General features: G+C 40.1%; 1 long non-coding RNA gene across 1 annotated transcript in view; it reads right to left on the minus strand.

Moving 5' to 3' along the window:
- LOC102160052 overlaps nucleotides 232–18,564 on the minus strand; it is a 113,691-nt gene continuing 95,358 nt past the window's right edge. Inside the window, exons 3-5 of the long non-coding RNA XR_002342767.1 lie at nucleotides 7,146–7,262; nucleotides 5,195–5,369; nucleotides 232–1,131 (exon numbers count right to left, since the gene is read on the minus strand). This is a non-coding gene — a long non-coding RNA (uncharacterized LOC102160052). The remainder of the gene's footprint in view (nucleotides 1,132–5,194; nucleotides 5,370–7,145; nucleotides 7,263–18,564) is intronic.

Genomic DNA, 18,564 nt, shown 5'->3' on the forward strand with positions numbered 1-18,564 from the left:
TCCCGTCGTGGAGCAGTGGTTAACGAATCCGACCAGGAACCACGAGGTTGCAGATTCGGTCCCTGGCCTTGCTCAGTTAGGGATCCGGCGTTGCCTTGAGCTATGGTATAGGTTGCAGACGCTGCTCGGATCCTGTGTTGCTGTGGCTGTTTCATAGGCTGGTGGCTACAGCTGGGATTCAACTCCTAGCCTGGGAACCTCCATATGCCACGGGAGTGGCCCAAGAAATGGCAAAAAGACAAAAAAAAAAAAAAAAAAAAAGAAAAAAAGAAAAAAAGAAAGACTTGGAGATTAATGCCCTTAGGAAAGAGATCCCAGAGAGCCCTCTGGCCCTTTCTACCACCATGATGTTTGAATGAGAGGACTGCTGTTTATGACCCAAGAAATGGGCTCTCACCAGAACCAAGTCGTGCAGGCACCATAATCTTGGAATTCCAGTTTCTAGAACTGTGAGAAATAAATTTCTCTTGTGGCTAAGCCACCCAGTCTATGGTATTTTTGTTCTAGCAGCTGGAGCTAAGACAACACCTTATATAAATATAAGGTGCTTTCACTGGGGTGTGATTAGTGTTTAACTTACAGGTTGAATGGAGTGCAATGAAGGCTGAGGATGCAGCTCTACACCGAAATACTCACACTGCAGATTGAGAGCATCATGCCAGGAACATAAGGCCTTAATTACCTGCACTTTTGAATAATTCCTACCTGGCCTCATATGTGTTTTTGGCACATCTGAATAGATATCAATGACCCCCCTCCTTTTTTTTTTTTTTTGGCTGTGCCTGAAGCATGTGAAACTTCCTGGGCTGGGAATTGAACCCATGTCACAGCAGTGACTCAAGCCACTGCAGTGACAACGTGGATCCTTAATGTCTAGGCCATCAGGGAACCCCTCAATGACCCTTTTTATTCATGAAAAAAAAAAAAAGAATGAAAGAAAAAAGAAAGCAACATAGCATGCCTAGACATCTTTGGATTGGGCACCATGATTCTCACTAATGTTTGCAGCAATTTGGCAAATTATTGCCAAGATTTGAGCAGCCCAGGACCTGGCATCTGCTGCCCCCGAAGCAGCTCTGTGGCTCTTGATTTGTCCTTGGGTGCAGTGATTCTGCAGAAATAAGAATGGCTCTGTGGAAATGAACATAAAGAGAGAGGTCAAACTCCAGCAAAAGGGAGTCCCTGTCGTGGCGCAGTGGTTAACGAATCCAACTAGGAACCATGAGGTTGCGGGTTCAGTCCCTCCCCTTGCTCAGTGGGTTAATGATCTGGCGTTGCCGTGAGCTGTGGTGTAGGTTGCAGACGCGGCTCGGATCCCATGTTGCTGTGGCTCTGGCGTAGGCTGGTGGTTACAGCTCCGATTGGACCCCTAGCATGGGAACCTCCATATGCCGCTGGAGCGGCCCAAGAAATAGCAAAAAAAGACAAAAAAAAACAAAAACAAACAAACAAACAAAAAAACTCCAGCAAAAGTTAAAAATGCAGTGGGGTACACTGAGACTGTTCCAGTGTGACTCCAGATAGAGTGATGTGGGAGAAAGCCTGTAGGAGCACATCCTTTTTCTGATATTTGGGGATTCCTGAAGGTTTGAACATATTAATCTCAATATCAAGGATTTATTACAAAAAGGAGTATGACATAAAAAACACTCATTTTTAAATCTTTTTTTTTATGTCCGCACCCATGGCATATGGAGGTTCCCAGGGTAGGGAATGAATTTGAGCCACAGCTGCAACCTATGCCATAGCTACAGCAATGCCAGATCCTTTAACTCATTATGGTGCAGCCATGGATTGAACCTGCACTTCCTCAGTGACCCAAGCCGCTGCAATGGGGTTCTTAACCCACTTAGCCGCAGCAGGAAGTCCGAAACACTTTTAAGATAATTATTGAGGGGTTCCCGTCATGGCTCAGCAGTTAATGAATCCGACTAGGAACCATGAGGTTTCGGGTTCGATCCCTGGCCTCGTTCATTGGGTTAAGGATCTGGCGTTGCCGTGAGCTGTAGTGTAGGCTGCAGATGCGGCTCAGATCCAGCGTTGCTGTGGTGTAGGCCAGTGGCTACAGCTCTGATTAGACCCCTAGCCCGGGAACCTCCATATGCCTTGGGTGTGGCCCTACAAAAAAAAAAAAAAAAAAGACGAAAAACCCCCCAAAAAACAAAAATTATTGATTCACAGGCACTTGTAAGAAATAATACAGAGAGAGCCCATGTGCCCTTTCCTTGGTTTCTCCCAAAGGTAACATCTGAAAACTATAATACAATCCTATTACCAAGACATTGATACAGTCAAGATACAGAACATTTCTATCACCACGAGGATTCCTCATGTTGCCCCTTTAAAGCCACTCACTTCCTTCTCACTTTCACTCCCTCCTTAATCCCAGGCAACCACTAATTTGTTCACCATTCCTATGATTTTGTCATTTCAGAATGGTATACAAATGGAATCACACAGCATGTAACTTTTGGGGATTGGCTTTTTCTGGTCAGCATAATTTTCTGGAGATTCGTCCAGGTTGTTGTGGGTATCAACAGTTTATTCTTTTTTTAATTACTGAGTATTATTCTATCATATGGATATACCACAGGTTTTGTTTTAATTGATAATGATTGGCTTTATTGTATTATTGCTTTTGTTCTTTTTTAATGTTTTCAAAATTCAAGACTGTGTTCCAGAAACTAACACAACATTGTAAGCCAAATGTATTTCCATAAATTTACGATTTTAAAAAATGGCAAAAAAAATATTTAAGCGTGTGGTTGACTTACAGCCTTGTATTAGTTTCAGGTGTACAGCAAAACGATTCACAGGTGTTTTTTTTTAAGCAGTCATCCATTGAAGGATATCTGAGTTGTTTCCAGTTTTGGACTGTTATAAATAAAGCTACTATAAACATTTGTATACAGGCCTTTGTATGAACATAAGTCTTCATTTCTTTGGGATAAATGCCCAAGAGTGCAAATGCTGCATTTTATGATAGATTAATTTTCTAAGAAAACTAAGTGTTTAGATTCTTAAAGGTTGTCCAATTGTTTTCCAGAGTGGCTGTACATTTTTATGTTCCCACCACAACGTCTGAGTGATTTTGTTTCCCCACGTGCTTGCCAGCATTTGGCATCACTGCATCTTTTTATTTTAGCCGTTCTGGTAGATGTGAGGTGACATTCATCTGTGGTTTATTTTCAACCTGCCTGAATGATGTATGAATTGAGTTTCTGGTAGACAGAATATAGTTGGGTCATGATTTTTAAACTACTCTGCCAAACTCTTTTAGTTGGTATGTTTAAACCATTTACATTTCACGTAATTATTGATGTTTTACAGCTTAAATGTGCCATTTTGTTTTTTGTTTGTTCTGTTTTTCATTTGTTTTCATTTTCCTATCTTATTGTGAGTTACTTGAATATTTTAAAGAATGCCATATTGATTTATCTATAGTGTTTATAAGTCTATCTCTTTGTAGACCTTCTTAAATGGCTTACTCTAAGCATCACATTGTGTATACATAGCTTATCACAGGCTACTGGCATCATCTTACCAGTTTGAGTGAAATATTGAAATTTGACTTATGTCCTTTTTTCTGCTTATAATTGTCTTAAATATTTTATATATGCACATTTAGAACTGCGTCAGACAGTGTTATAATTTTTCTTCAAATATTGAATAACTTAGAAAACTTTAAAGAAGGAAAACCTATTATATTTACTGACATTTTTGCTTAATGAGTTCTTTCTGCACCTGATGGCTCAAGTTTCCTTTCTTTCTATTTCCCTTCTGTTTAGAAAACTTCCTTTATCTCTTCATTAAGATAGATCTTCCAGGAGTTCCTGTTGTGGCTCGGTGGGTTAAGAACCCAACTAGTATCCATGAGGACATCTCGGTCAGTGGGTTAAGGATCCAGCATTGCTGTGAGCTGTGGTGTAGGTCACACACATGGCTTGGACCTGGTGTTGCTGTGGCTGTGGCGTAGGCCAGCAGTGGCAGCTCTGACTGGAAACTTCCGAGTGTCCCAGGTATGACCCTAAAAAGAAAAAAAGTAAGAAAAAAAAAAAAAGATCTTCCAGCAATAAATTCTGTTTCCCTTCCTCTGAGGATGTCTTTTTTCCATTCATTCCTGAAAGACATCTTCAGTGGGTATGATTCTGGGCTGACAATTCTTTTGCACTGAAACATATTGTAACACTTTCTTCTGGCCTCCACAGTTTCTGAAGAGAGAAAAGTGCTGTCATTCTAATTATTTTCTCCCTACAGGTTTTTTTTCCCTAAAGAGAGCCATTTCTCTGGCTGCTTTTAAGCATTTTTTTTTTTTTTTTTGGTCTTTATTTTTCAGAGGTAGATTTGTGTCCTTTACCGAATCATATGCATTTCACCCCGTAAGCTGCCAATTTATGGCCCATTGGAAAGGAAACTTTTTATTTATTTATTTTTATTTATTTATTTATTTATTTTAGGGCCTCACTCACAGCATAGGAAGTTCCCAGGCTAGGGGTCAAAGTAGAGCTGCAGCTGTCAGCCTAGGCCACAGCCATAGCAACAAGGATCTGAAAGCTGAGCTGTATCTGTGGCCTACACCACAGCTCAGGGCAATGCCGGATCCTTAACCCACTGAGCAAGGCCAGGGATCGAATTTTATCCTCATGGATACTTGTCAATTGTTACCACTGAGTCACAACGGGAACTCCAGGAAGGCTTCTTAGTCTGAGAAACAGGAACTCCTTCCAGGCATCATTTCTATGGGATAGTTATGGCTGCTTTCAAACTTCTCAGACAAATGAGAAAACTAATGATTCTTTCTGGGCCACGTGCCTGAAGGTCTCTGTCTAATGGGGATCCTGGCCAGCCTGTAGCCTCCACCCTCCTGGCTGGAGTGTGAGGGAATTAATTCTCGGGAATTAGAGAGGTTGACGGCATTGTCACGCTAGAAAGCTGGAGGATCCGCTTGTGGCCTTTTGGACACTGGTTGCTCATCATCAGTTCATTCTTTTTGTATCTACTTTCTCACTATACTTTGGAATCTGGCTTCAGCCCTCTCCCCCTATTATTTTCCCAACATCTCAAATCCTAACTACTAAATCCAGCAGCCTTTCCCTACCCTTTTCTCATCCTCCTGGAGCTCTCTAGGTCACTGTGTATTAGCCACTGTTCAGATCAGTTAATCTAATAAGGTAATGTCCATTCGTGGTCTTACTTTATAGATGAGGAAATGGAGGATTTGAACCCAGAAACTCTGACTTCAAAGTCCATGATCTTAACCGTTGTGCTGCATTTGTAGCTGCTGATCAGCTGCCCCTCTCTTCCCTATGAAGCATTCTAGGGTTGGCTTCTTGATCATTTTCTATCTCTTTGTTTTCTTCTTCCAACACCTATGGGTAAACATTCCCCAAGATTTTTTCTTTAGATTTCTCCCTCCTTTCTCTTTATCATTATCTATGACTATTGTAATGAATGACAAATATATTTATTTCCAGTAACTGTTGAGAACTAACAAAGACCCACATTTCCTGCTTGTTTAACATCTGTATTTTCATAAAAATCATCATTTCTAATCAAACCCCCAAATTTGCTTTTTTTTTAGGAATATATTTTTTATCAATATATAACAGAAATGTGTTCACATTCAAGGAACTTTCACAAAGGAAATACACTCTTGTAACCAGCACCCCAAATAGAATATTACCAGCACCTCCAAATGCACCCTCCCACCCTCTTTTAGTCATTACCTCAAATAACTACCCCCAAATAATCATTATCCTGATTTTTAACACAATAGATTCGTTTTTTTCTGTTTCTGAATTTAAATGGAATCATGTTTATGTATTTTGTGACTGTCTTTTTTTTTCCTTCAGAATCATGTTTATAATATCATTCCAAGTTGTTACATGTAGAGAGAGTGTGTTCATTCTCATTAATAAATAATATTCCATTATGCAAATACACCGTATTTCTTACAATCCGTTCTGTGGTTAATAAACATTTGGGTAGTTTCCAGTTTCAGGCTGTTATTAATAATGTTGCTTTAAACATTCTAAGTTTTTTGGTGGACATATGCTTTTCTCTTGTGTTCATGCTTAGGAATGGAATTGCTAGGGCTGTGGATATGTGCTCATTTTTAGTGGATATTGCTGAACAGTTTCCCATAGTGGCCATATCACCTGACCTTTCTACCAGCAAGGTATGAAAATCCAGTTGCTCCACATTTTCCCCCAATATTCAGTATTGCTTTTTAAAATTTTTTTAGTTATTTCTAGTGGATGTGCAGTGTTATCTCAGTGTGGTTTTAATTTACATTTCCCCCGTGCTGATGAAGTTGTATAACTTTTCATATGTTTATCATCCATTTGCAAATTATCCTGTGCTCATGACTTTCTGTGCATTTTTCTCTTGGGTTGTTTGTTTTTTCCTATTAATGTGTCGTAGTTCTTCACATATATACTGGAGATGAGCGCTTTGTTAGATATTTTCAACCACTCTGTAGTTTGCTTTCCCTTCTCTTAACAGTGTTTTTTTTTTATGAAGAGAGCTGTTAATTTTAATGTAATTCAAATATTTATTTTTCTCCCTTCATTGTTAGCACTCCTTTTATCCTGCTCAAATATGTTTTTATTATTTTTTATATAAATTTTTTACTTCCCCAATAAAAATAAGGAATGCTTCACGAATTTGCATGTCATCCTTGTGCAGAGGCCATAATAATCTTCTCTGTATTGTTCCAATTTTAGTATATTTGCTGCTGAAGTGAGCACTGTTTTTATTCTTGACCTCTGTATTTTTTTTTTTTTTTTTTGCTTTTTGCTTTTTTTTTAGGGCTGCACCTGTGGCATATGGAAGTTCCCAGGCTAGAGGTCCAATCAGAGCTGCAACTGCTGGCCTACACCACAGCTCACAGCAATGCTGGATCCTTAACCCACTGAGCCAGGCCAGGAATCGAACCTACGTCCCCAGGGATATTAGTCAGGTTCGTTACTGTTGAGCCATGATGGGAACTTCTTGCCTTCTGTATTTCTCATAATGGTTTTCCCATCTTTTCAGTCAAGAAAGTTTGACGCTTTGGAGTCCCTTTGACTTGTTTCTCTCCTCTGGATCAATTTAATTAATCACTATATCCATTTGGTGCTACCTTAGAATCCATTCCTACATACCTTTCATTTTTTCAGCCACCATCCCTGTTCAGGCTCCACTTCGCTCATCACAAAAGCTTCTAATTCACTCTTCCCACCTCTCATCTCTCCTTTGGCCATATCCTTGCTGTAGTAATCCTGCTAAAACGTAACACGATATCACTTCTTGGCTCAAAACATCAAAAACTACCCCAATGTGTTCAGAATGAAGCCCAAACTCCTCATCTCCTATCCGAAACCTTCCAGGATCTGACCCCCCCCCACTGCTCACACGTGCTTTCACACAAACTGTGCTTCATAAAAGCTGCACAGTTTGCTGTTGTTCTCAGGGCTGCTGCTTTCTTTCTCCTCCCTGGTATGTCTAGAGTTTCTCTGTCCCCAGCAGCTTTTCCTGGTGAGATGCCACTGTCCTCCTAGGCTCTGCTTAAGCATTGTTTTCTCCATGAGATTTTTCTAGGATCCTCTCTCATAACAACATATTTGCTTCTCTTTAAGTCTGTCTCGTGCCTTAGTTATCCATGTTCTGTTTTGTTTGTTTGTTTGTTTTTTGGTCCTTTTAGGGCCACACCCGCAGCATATGGAGGTTCCCAGGCTAGGGGTTGAATTGGAGCTGTTGCTGCCGGCCTATACCAGAGCCACAGCAACGCCAGATCTGAGCCGCGTCTGCCACCTCATGGCAATGCTGGATCCTTAACCCACTGAGCAAGGCCAGGATCAAACCCACAACCTCATGGTTCCTATTCAGATATGTTTCTGCTGCGCCACAATGGGAACTCCCCATGTTCTGTTTTGTTTCCAATTCTAGATTGTAAGATTCTGGACCATAGGGACTCCATCTTATTCATCTTTGTATCTCTCTACAGGGCAGTCCACTGGGCCTTCCATATAATTGGATCTCAACATATAGTGAGTCTTTTATTTGTTATGAATAAGAAATCTGTAAGGAAGAAATAACCATATCTACAATTTATTGAGTATAATGGTAAGTGCTCAACATACATTATCTCAAATATAATGGAATTTTGAGGATTAAATAGGATATTGAAAGTAAAGACCCTGAGACATAGCAAGGACAAAGTAAGTGGTAGCAATTATTATTGTTACTATTATTCCTATTGAACAAGTGAGAAAACTAAAGCACTTATTCTATATTGTATACATAGGTGGAGTTTGGACTTGAGCCCAGGTGTCTATTTTTGCCTCCTTTCTTTTGTTTTGCATAGTGATTTTGAGATGCAGCCCTATTCTTGTATATATTGACAATTCATTCCTTTAATTGATTAGTACTCCACTGTATGGAGAGATTATAATTTATTAATCCATTCATCTCTTGATAGATATTTGGATATTTTTAATTTTTGGCTTTTCTAAATAAAGCTGTATACACAGTCTTTGTGTGAATACACTCCTTTATTTTGGTTCAATACTTAGGAGTGAAATAGCTATGTTGCATGATAGAAACTTCTAAGAAACTGCCCAGTTGTTTTGGCAGTGTTTCTACCATTTTATATACCAATCACCAGGGTATAAGAGTTTCAATCCCTCCACATATTCACAAACATTTAGTGTGTTCAGTCTTTTTCGGCTGTGCCCAGGGCATGTGGAAGTTTTGGGGTTAGAGATCAAACCCACACCACAGCAGTGACCTGACCCATAGTGGTAGCAACACCAGGTCCTTAACCTGATGAGCTACCTGGGACTCCTATTTAGTCTTTTTAATTTCAGTCTAACTAATGGGTGTGTAGTGGTATCTTACTGTGGTTTGAACTTACATTGTTATATATATGTCACAACTGATGACTAATGATGTTGAACATCTTTTCATATATTTATTGGCCATTTAGAGCAATTCTTTAGTGAGGTGTCTATTCATGTTATTTTGAGTTTCTTAAGAGTTCTTTATATTTTGGATGCAAGTCTTTCATCAGATAAATGTGCTGTGAATATTTTGTACAGTATTTTATTTGCCTTTTTGTTTTCTTATTGGCACCTTTCAAAGAGCAAAAGTTTTAAATTTTGATAAAGTTCAATTATTAATATCTTTTCTTTTGTGGATAGTGCTTGTGGAGTCCTATCTAGGAAATCTTTGCCTGCCCTAAGGTCTCAGATATTTTTCCTTTCTTTTTCCTACAAGTTTCATAGTTTCAGGTTTCATGTTAAGCTATGGGATACATTTTTTTTGTATGTGTTTTTGTTTGTATTTTGCTTTTATGTATTTTGTTTTTATGTATTGTATTTTTGTTTGTATGTATTTTGTTTGTATTTTCTATTTGTATTTTTGTATTTTTTTGGTATGATTTTTGTATATGATAGTAAGGATTGAAGTTTATTTTTTTATATGGATAATTAGTGGAATGAACAACATTGATTAAAGACTTTCATCTCCCCATTGAATTACCTTAGCATCTTTGTCAAATATCACTTGGACTATTTCTTGACTCCGTTCTGTTCCATTGATCTATATGTCCATCCCTAAACAATACTACAGTCTGAATTACTACAGCTTTACAGTAAGTATTGAAATTGAGTAGGATAAGTCCTTCAACTCTGTTCTTTGTTCTTTGATCTGGCTATTCTAGGTTCTTTGAATTTCCATGTAAATCTTAGAACTGGTTTGTCAGTTTCTGCAGACATTTCTGTAGGGATTTTGACAGGGATTGTGTTGAATCTTAGGGAGAATTTGGACAGTGTTGCTGTTTTAGCACTATATGGTTTTCTAATCTATGAACATGCTATATTTCTCCATTTATTTAAGTCAGAGAAATTGGAGTAAGAGAAAAAAAACATTTTGCCATTAATGTTAAACCATCATGAGTCTCACAATTATTGTTTAGTTATTGGTGTCAAAAGTTGGAAAAATTCTCCTCTTCTTTCTTTCTCCTCCTCCTTCCTTTTCTTCTACATCTTTTCCACCGAAAGCAAAGTTATCACATGCTCAGGTTTTTAATGCATATGCTATCTTTGTCTTGTACAATTGTTCAAATTTTTTACTTTGTTTTGGTTTGAAAGTATCTATTACCTTTAAAAGATGTGTTGACAAATGAAGCAGGATAACACATTTTCCAATAAAGGATCATAAAACTGTAACTAGCATAGCAGACAATAGCCATTTGGGGGGTTTGATATAACATCTTTTTCATTGGCTTGACATGAGAACCAAATGAGCTAAATAAAATAATGAGAAGCCATTCTAAAACTGCAAAGTGCATTATGAATATTTTTATTTAAGAGATGCTTTTGTTTAATGCTGCAAACCCTTCTTTCAGGTGAAAAGCAAATGAAAAATCAAACAAACTGTGGCAGAGACATCCAGCTGATAACAATTCATGCATCTTTTCCACAGACTACTGACAGGATGTAGCTGCCTAGACAGAAATGACATTTATCAGTCCCCATGCATCCAGGTGAGGCTGTGCAAATAGATTTGGTCACTAGAATGTGGGCTTCCGGGCTGAGGTGGCTGAGTATCTCGCATGCCTTCCCCATGCTTTGTTACTCTTTTTTTTTTTTTTTTTTTTGTCTTTTTGTCTTTTTGTTGTTGTTGTTGTTGCTATTTCTTGGGCCGCTCCCGCGGCATATGGAGGTTCCCAGGCTAGGGATTGAATCGCAGCTGTAGCCACCGGCATACGCCAGAGCCACAGCAAAGTGGGATCCAAGCCGCGTCTGCAACCTACACCACAGCCCACGGCAACGCCAGATCGTTAACCCACTGAGCAAGGGCAGGGACCGAACCCGCAACCTCATGGTTCCTAGTCAGATTCGTTAACCACTGCGCCACGACGGGAACTCCTGCTTTGTTACTCTTCATGGTGACCTTGAGAGTCTCATGTCAAAGAGGTGGAAAGAGCTTGGATCTCCAAGTCAACACTTGGAGAAGAGCTGAGCTTCTAGACCAGGGAAAATCACACTGAACTTTATGTGAGGCAGAATCAAAGTTTAATATGTAAATCACTGAGATTTTGGAGCTGTTATAGCAAGTAGTATATTTTCAAAAGTAATCATTTTTGTTTCTTAGGATAAGGCCTTAGAGCCAAAGAAATAGTACTAGCTTAGGGTTGTTTACCTCATAAGAGAAGAGAGATAGACTAAAATTAAATGCTTGGCCTCTAACCTTGAAAGTGACTCAATCCAGGGAGCCATACCAACTTTCTTGGATGTTATTCCAAAGAGTGAAAAAATGTACACTTTGGTATTTAATAGACCTGGGCTCGGATTTTGGCTCTTCAGAATTCTTGCTGGATCTTAATCTCTTTTTTGCATTTACCAGTGACTTTATTTTAGTCCTTCTGCTATCTTCCCTCCAAGCATATAATTAGTTCCATTCTCAGCCCATCAGCTGAGCTAGTCCTGGGTCCATACTGATACCTTCTTTTTTTTTCATTTTTAAAAGTATTATTGAGCTATAGTTGATGTATAAGGTCATGATAATTTCTGCTGTACAAACAAAATGATTCAGTTATACATATACACATATCCGTGCTCTTTCAGATTCTTTTCCCACATAGACTATCACAGAATATTGGGTAGAGTTCCCTGTGCCATATGGCAGGTCCCCAGTGGCCTATCATTCCATATACGGCAGTTGCGTATGCCAATCCCAAACCTTCAGTCCATCCCTGCCTATCTCCCTTTGGTAACCACAAGTTTTTCAAAGTCTGGGAGTCTGTTTCTGTTCTGCAAATAAGTTCATTTGTATCTTTTTATTTTAGATTCCACATATAAGTGATATCATATGATGTTTTTCACTCATATATTGACACCTTCTTATTGGACTTCTCTACCTTTTCATTTACAAGTACCTCAAGCCTACATGACCAATACTAATCTTATTACCTTACCCAGATGTGCCTTTTTCTTAACTTCCTGATTTCCATTCATTGTGCTGAGAACATTCGATTACTATTACATGACTAGTTAGATAATCTTGACTTCAAATATTTTCAATGAACGGAGAGACTAATATGTGTTAATGGTTGCTTGGACCCAGGTTTTAGCTCTGTGTGATATATACGGATCAATTAAATGAACAATTTTGATAGTGTTTAAACTGTTACTCGTATATAAATAGCTCTTGCTTTACTACTTTTAATTAGAGTGTATACAATAGACTGTAGACTCTTGCTATGTGTGAATTTAACATTTGTGACTTTGATTCTTCGAATATGATCCTGAGGACACACAACATAGAGTAATCTTCCAGGAATTTGAGTTTGAGTCCTATAAAGTTATGGGTGAGCCCAGCTGACCACCTAGAATTCATCTATTAAATCTGCCTTAGCATGCATTTAGTAACTCTTATGAGGTAATGAAAATTCTATGTTTTTTTGATGAAAAATAGCCTACAAAAGAAAACCAACTTCTAGTTTTGATGACAGAAGTGAAATGAAACAAAAATGGTCTGAGAAAATTTTAGTTCTTACTCGGAATATAGAAATTAAATATAAATGAAAGAATGGAACATCTAATTTTGTGATAATACCAGACTAGGTTAAGGAGTCTACCACATATTTTACAGAGAATTAAGAAAAGTTGATTCATTAAACTGGCTCATCAAGTGTTTAAATAAAGATTTCTTTTATGAAATAAAATATCAATAAATTTTATAAATGATCTTAGTTCTAATATCTATAGAACATATATAAACCTCGGCCACATTCATATTTACAGGGACTCAATTTTCCTAAATAGGTTTATTGAGTTCATTTCTCTAAAGAGGTGGCTCTCTCTGGAGTTCCCATCATGGCTCAGCAGTTAATGAATCCAACTAGGAACATGAGGTTGCGGTTCGATCCCTGGCCTCACTCAGTGGGTTAAGGATCCGGTGTTGCCGTGAGCTGTGGTGTAGGTCACAGATGCAGCTCGGATCTGGTGTTGCTGTGGCTGTGGTATAGACTGGCGGCTACAGCTCCGATTACACCCCTAGCTTGGGAACCTCCATATGCCGCAGGAGCCGCCCTAAAATGACAAAAAGCCAAAAAAAAAAGAGGTGGTTTTCTCTCTAAAATGAATTCTAGAATTAGCCAATTTAGATTTTCTCCACCTTGTTACTCTCGAATTCTCCATACCCAGCTCATTTGTGAATGATTATAGACTAATCCATAGGTATGTATCGCAAAAGGGCAAATCTGAAATATTCTAGATGCCCTAGGTCAGAAATCCTGCTCTCAAGTCAAAAGATAATACATCGTTTGACAAAACAGCTTAAAAAAAAAAAAAAACTGCCAAGATCAACTTCTCTTGAATAATCTCTTTTTCCTTTTCTTTCTTTCTTTTTTTTGGGGGGTGGGCGGGGGGGAGTGTGCCCACAGCACGTGGAAGATCCTGGGCCAGGGATCGGAACATGCACCACATCTGTGACCCAAGCTGCTGCAGTGATGATGCCAGAGCCTTAACCCACTTTTTTTGCAAGGAGAGAACTCCCTTGAACAATGCCTTAATTCATCTCTTCATTTTGGCCTTACAGGTAGAATATAGATTTGTTAGTATAAGAAGAGAAATTTTTAGTCAAACGGAGTATGTTTTCTTCAGAAAATTTACTGTGGTAGAGTTCTCAGTTTTTGTCTCTTTTATAGAATTCTGGTTGACTGGATCAATGACCATATTCTTCCTATCTTTTAAGCAGGCTGGTATACTTTGAATATTTTAAAAATCGAGGCAAGATGGTAGCCAGAGATTCTTGCCCCTTGATAGTCTGACCCACAAATAGTCCCCTTCCACGTTGGACAGGGCTGACCTGTGTAACCACTAGGATATTATGGATTTGATGGTGCATGACTTCTGAGGCTAAGTCATGAAGGAAGTGTGGCTTCCCTCTTTCTCCCTCTTGGATTGCTGCTCTGGGGGAAGCTAGCTACAGTCCTAGGGACACTCAATCAGCGCTATGGAGAGGCTGAGTGGCAAGGAACTGAGGCCTCTGTAGTACAGCTAGCACTAACTTGCCAGACATGTGAGTGAGCCAGCGTGGAAGTGAATCCTCAGCCCCGGACAAGCTTTCACATGACGTGGCAGCTCTGGGCATCATCTTGATTGCACCTTTATGATGCTGCCCAGAGAAACTATGTGAGATAAGAAAAGTTAATTGTTGTTTGAGCCACTACGTTTTGTGATAATTTGCTATGAACAATCGATAATTAGTGCAGCTAGTTAGGAAAGCTGTAGAACATTTGTCCTAAATCGTATTATAAAACCCTCGTATAATCTTATTTAATACAGCGATAAACTCTTTTTATGAGGTGATGTGACTAGTTTTGCAAGACCTGAGTGTTCATTTTAAATGAGGTGGCAAATGGGCAGATATCACTTCCAGTTTTGCTGGAGAAGGAGTTTCGAGGAACAGTAGGAGATGCGTTCTCATCCTCATCTCTAACACGAGAGAGGGGCAGGACTACATAAAGGTGATCTCTTTCTAAGCCCCAGGCATTAAATGAAGATCCAGAGAGTTTCAGGGTTTCTTTTGTGAAATGTCTCTGTCTCAGCAAAGGTTGGATAAAGAAAACAAAAACCTGGTTCCATTTCTCCATTGTTTCTTGGCTGCATTTTGATGTGGCAAAAATCCGGCCTTTGTGCCACATATCGGCCTCGAGAATGATTAAGGTGTAGACTCTTGTGAGACTTTCATTTAATTACACACGAAGCTCCATAGAATTTCGCCCGCAGAACAGGGGGGTTGTTTTGTCGAGTGTTCAAGACCTAAATTTGCCGTTGGCTCACCCCCAGCGCAGTCATGCGATTAGTCACGCAAGGAGTCACAAGCCCCCTTTGCCATAAAGAAATCATAGCTGACGGGCCCGACCAGTGCTCTTTTCCCAAAACACGTCTCTGGAAACTAAATTCAAACATGCATGTCAGTTTGGACTTATTTTTCATGTTTGTTTTGCCCAAAGCATGGACCATGTCAGAGAAGATGGAGACACCTTCACGGCCTGTTAGTCACATCTCACCAAAGCTTCTCAATGGGCTGTCAGACAAGAAAGGAGCCTCCTGTAGCCACCTTAATCAGCATCCCCCATCTGTGAGGTCATTGGGATGTTTCAAACAATTTTCAGCTCTCATTAGTTGAGCGCGTTCCACAGGCAAGTCCTTATCTTTTGTAACTTTTGCTGCCACATCCTGAGAAAGCCTCTCTGCTGAATGACACTTTCCCTATGGGTCAACCCCCAGTAATGAGTCACCAATTGATGTGCCCTTTGCACTCACTAGCAGTATATGTTGATATTAACCTTTCGTGTTGTGAGATGTCGCTTTTACCCTTGGCTTCTGCCATGTACGTCTCATTATTTCTAATAGGCTGTGGCAATTAGGGTCTTGGGGCTGTTGATCGCAGCCATTCGGAGCGGGGAAGGGGCACTCGGGGAGAACAGTCGCTTTTTCTTTACATGAACAATGCGATCGTAGCTCAGCCCGAATTTGCAAACAGCGAGGCAGTGGTGGACCTCCGGCCATGGATGGGAAACTCCTCCTAGGGTCCTTTCACATGTTCTTCCCTTGAACTAGCTCCTGGCTGTTTTCAAACTCCTTTTGTGCAGAATGACATGCTTGGCAGATATTTCAGCACATTGGATTTGGCCTAATAGGGAATTCATTAAACAGAATTATTTGGGGGAAAAATGGGTATGTTCCAAGAGGTTTTTTTTGTTTTTGTTTTTGTTTTTCCTTTCAAACGTAGTTGGCTGGAAATGGAAAAGGGTGACACTGACAACCAGCCACCTTGGTGGTTCGTGGGACCTTTGAGGAGGCTGCATTGAACCCAAAGGACCCAGGAAGACCCCTGGGACTGGTGACTGGGAAATCCTAACTCTTGATGGAACTCCATGGTTGTGGGAGTCTGGTGAGCCTCTCACGGCTGGAGGTAGGTTAAGAAGCTGTCCCTTCAAGGTTAGAACAATCCCTGGGGGCAAAGAGGATGAATCGGGAAAAAGTCCACAGTAGAGTGAGAATGGAAAAAAATAAAAAATAACTGAAAGCATAATATAGAGTCAGCCTTCCCATTCTCTCTGGTTCTTTGACATTAAGTACTTTCTATAATTCAAGGAAAACAGAACAAAATGAAGGCTGCTTTTTGTGTTTCAGACAGGATGAGCTTGAAGTCTCAGGGACAATGACTCAGAAGAAAGATTTTAGCTTATTTGTAGGCAGTGGGGCTTGAATATTCCACATCAGGACAAGATTTTTCCAAATGGATGCAAGAAAAAGCCCCTATATTAATCTGACTGTTTGTGAACATAACACTTGGGAAAGCCCCTCCAATAAATTAAGGACACGCAGTGTCAAAGACCCTGGTGTCTGCCGCTGAGGTAATCACTCATGGTGATGTAGCAGCATGGTCTGTTTCTGAGAGCCCCTTGCCGATTCATTCTTTGCTCTGAAAAACGACACGTTTAAAATGTAAGTTCATTTCAATTGGATTGATCCACAGTATAATACGTATGGCAGTTGTGAGGTGAAGAGTTCAAAACATATGACCAACAATCACTGAGACTTAATTCTTCCTTGCATCAGTAAGACATCTCCAGAAGAAAGCCAGAAGGAGCTTTCCTCTTCTTTTTTTCTTTCCTTCCCTCTTTCCTTCCACATTTAACCTGCTTGTACTGTGAGTAGGTGTTGGGCTGGGAGCTATTGACAATCTGCTAAGTGACTGAAGCATAACCTTATTCCCAGGGGACTTCAAATGGGGAAGAGATACAGAGGGCAGCAGCCTAAGGCTACACGAAAAGAATGATACAAAGAATGGACCATTAAAGTCCAAAAAGAGGTAAGAGAATGAATCATTGCCAGGTTCTGAGGTCCTATATCTTTTAAAAAAAATTATTATTAAAGTATAGTTGATTTAAAATGTTTTCGTCAAGTTCTGTTGTACAACAAAGTGACCCAATCACACACATTTCCCTGTGCTGTGCAGTAGGATCTCACTGCCCATCCTATATCTTACTATCAAGCTCCCTACCAGAGCTAGAATGTGAACTCCAACAGAAGGAGCACATAGAACAGTACTGGGCAGAGAGGCTCCCAATATTTGTTAATAAAAAAGCATTGACATCTTGGTACAGAAGCTGATGATTTGTTTGGGTGCTTTTTCCAGGCTACCACCTTTGTTCCCCATCCCCCACCCCAACTCCATTGTTGGGAAAGTGGACTGTGACCCACATCCAGGGAGAGGATACTCTGGGGGAGGCTTGGAGGGAGTTTAAAGGCGGTTACATATTTACGGTGTTGATGCTTTGGTTTTCCTTTCTTGGATGGATTTCCTCCCATTTGGATTCCTACTCCCCAGGCCTCTGGAGCAGTGCAAAGGGCATGGGCCTGCCTCACACGGGGAACATCTGATTCTGGGGCAGCCAGGCAGGAACAGGTCAGGGCACAGGGCCCGATGACTTGGAGCAGCTGTTGTCAGCCTCAGGGAAAAGAGCTCTTGCTCCTCCGGTTTCCTGAGTTCATCCTTCCTTCCTTTTCCAAGTTGTTAAGACCTTGCCCCCCGCCCCCAGGTGAGAGTGTGGGTCATACCGAAGAGGCCAAATTGGCTCCTCTATTGCTCTTGGTCGGTTGTTCAAGTCTTCTGGGCAACAGAAGTTTATATGGCTAGCCCACATCAGCAGGCCTAGGGCTCAGACCCAAGGTCCAGGTGGCAATAAGGAATTTACGTCATTGGGAGCCTCTTGTTTTCTTAATTCCCTCCTGAACCTTTGAAAACAGTGGATGGCTTGAAAAAATGGGGATTGGGAGTTCTCATTGGACTGTCTAGCCCTTTACATTTTGAAAATGCAACCCAAATCTTTGTAATATATGACATATCCTCACAGAGACTCTTAACTCTGCCAGGACAGCATTACAAAAAGGTACATAGTATTCTTTTTTGTTTGTTTTGTTTTTTGTTTTTTGGCCGTACCTGCGGCATGTGGAAATTGCCAGGCCAGGAATGGAACTTGTGCCACAGCTGCAGCCAGAGGCACAGCAGTGACAACACTGGATCCTTAATTGGCTGAGCCACGAGGGAACTCCACATTACAAAAAGGGATGCTCCTTCCTTGGGTTTGCCTACTTTGAACATTGGAATCTATGGAAATAATAGATAGATTGATAGCTCTGTCTAACTATCTATCTATCTATCTATCTATCTATCTATCTATCTATCACCATCATCAATCTATTATTTATCCTAGTTAGCTAGGGCTTCCATAGCAAATCACCATACACTGAGTGGCTTAAACAACAGAAATTTATTTTCTCACAGTGATGGAGGCCAGAAGTCTATGATCAAGGTTAATTTCTTCTTAGGACTCTTTCCTTGGCTTGGAAATGGCCACTTTCTCTCTGTGTGGATCTGCATCCAACGTCTTATGAGGACACTAGTCATTTTAGATTAAGGCCCATTCAAGTGACCTCACTGAAGCCTAATTACCTCTTTAAGACCACATTCAGTCACCTTTTAAGACTTCATGAATTT

Source organism: Sus scrofa, chromosome 3, assembly GCF_000003025.6.
Source record: "Sus scrofa isolate TJ Tabasco breed Duroc chromosome 3, Sscrofa11.1, whole genome shotgun sequence".
Classification (NCBI taxonomy): Eukaryota; Metazoa; Chordata; class Mammalia; order Artiodactyla; family Suidae; genus Sus; species Sus scrofa.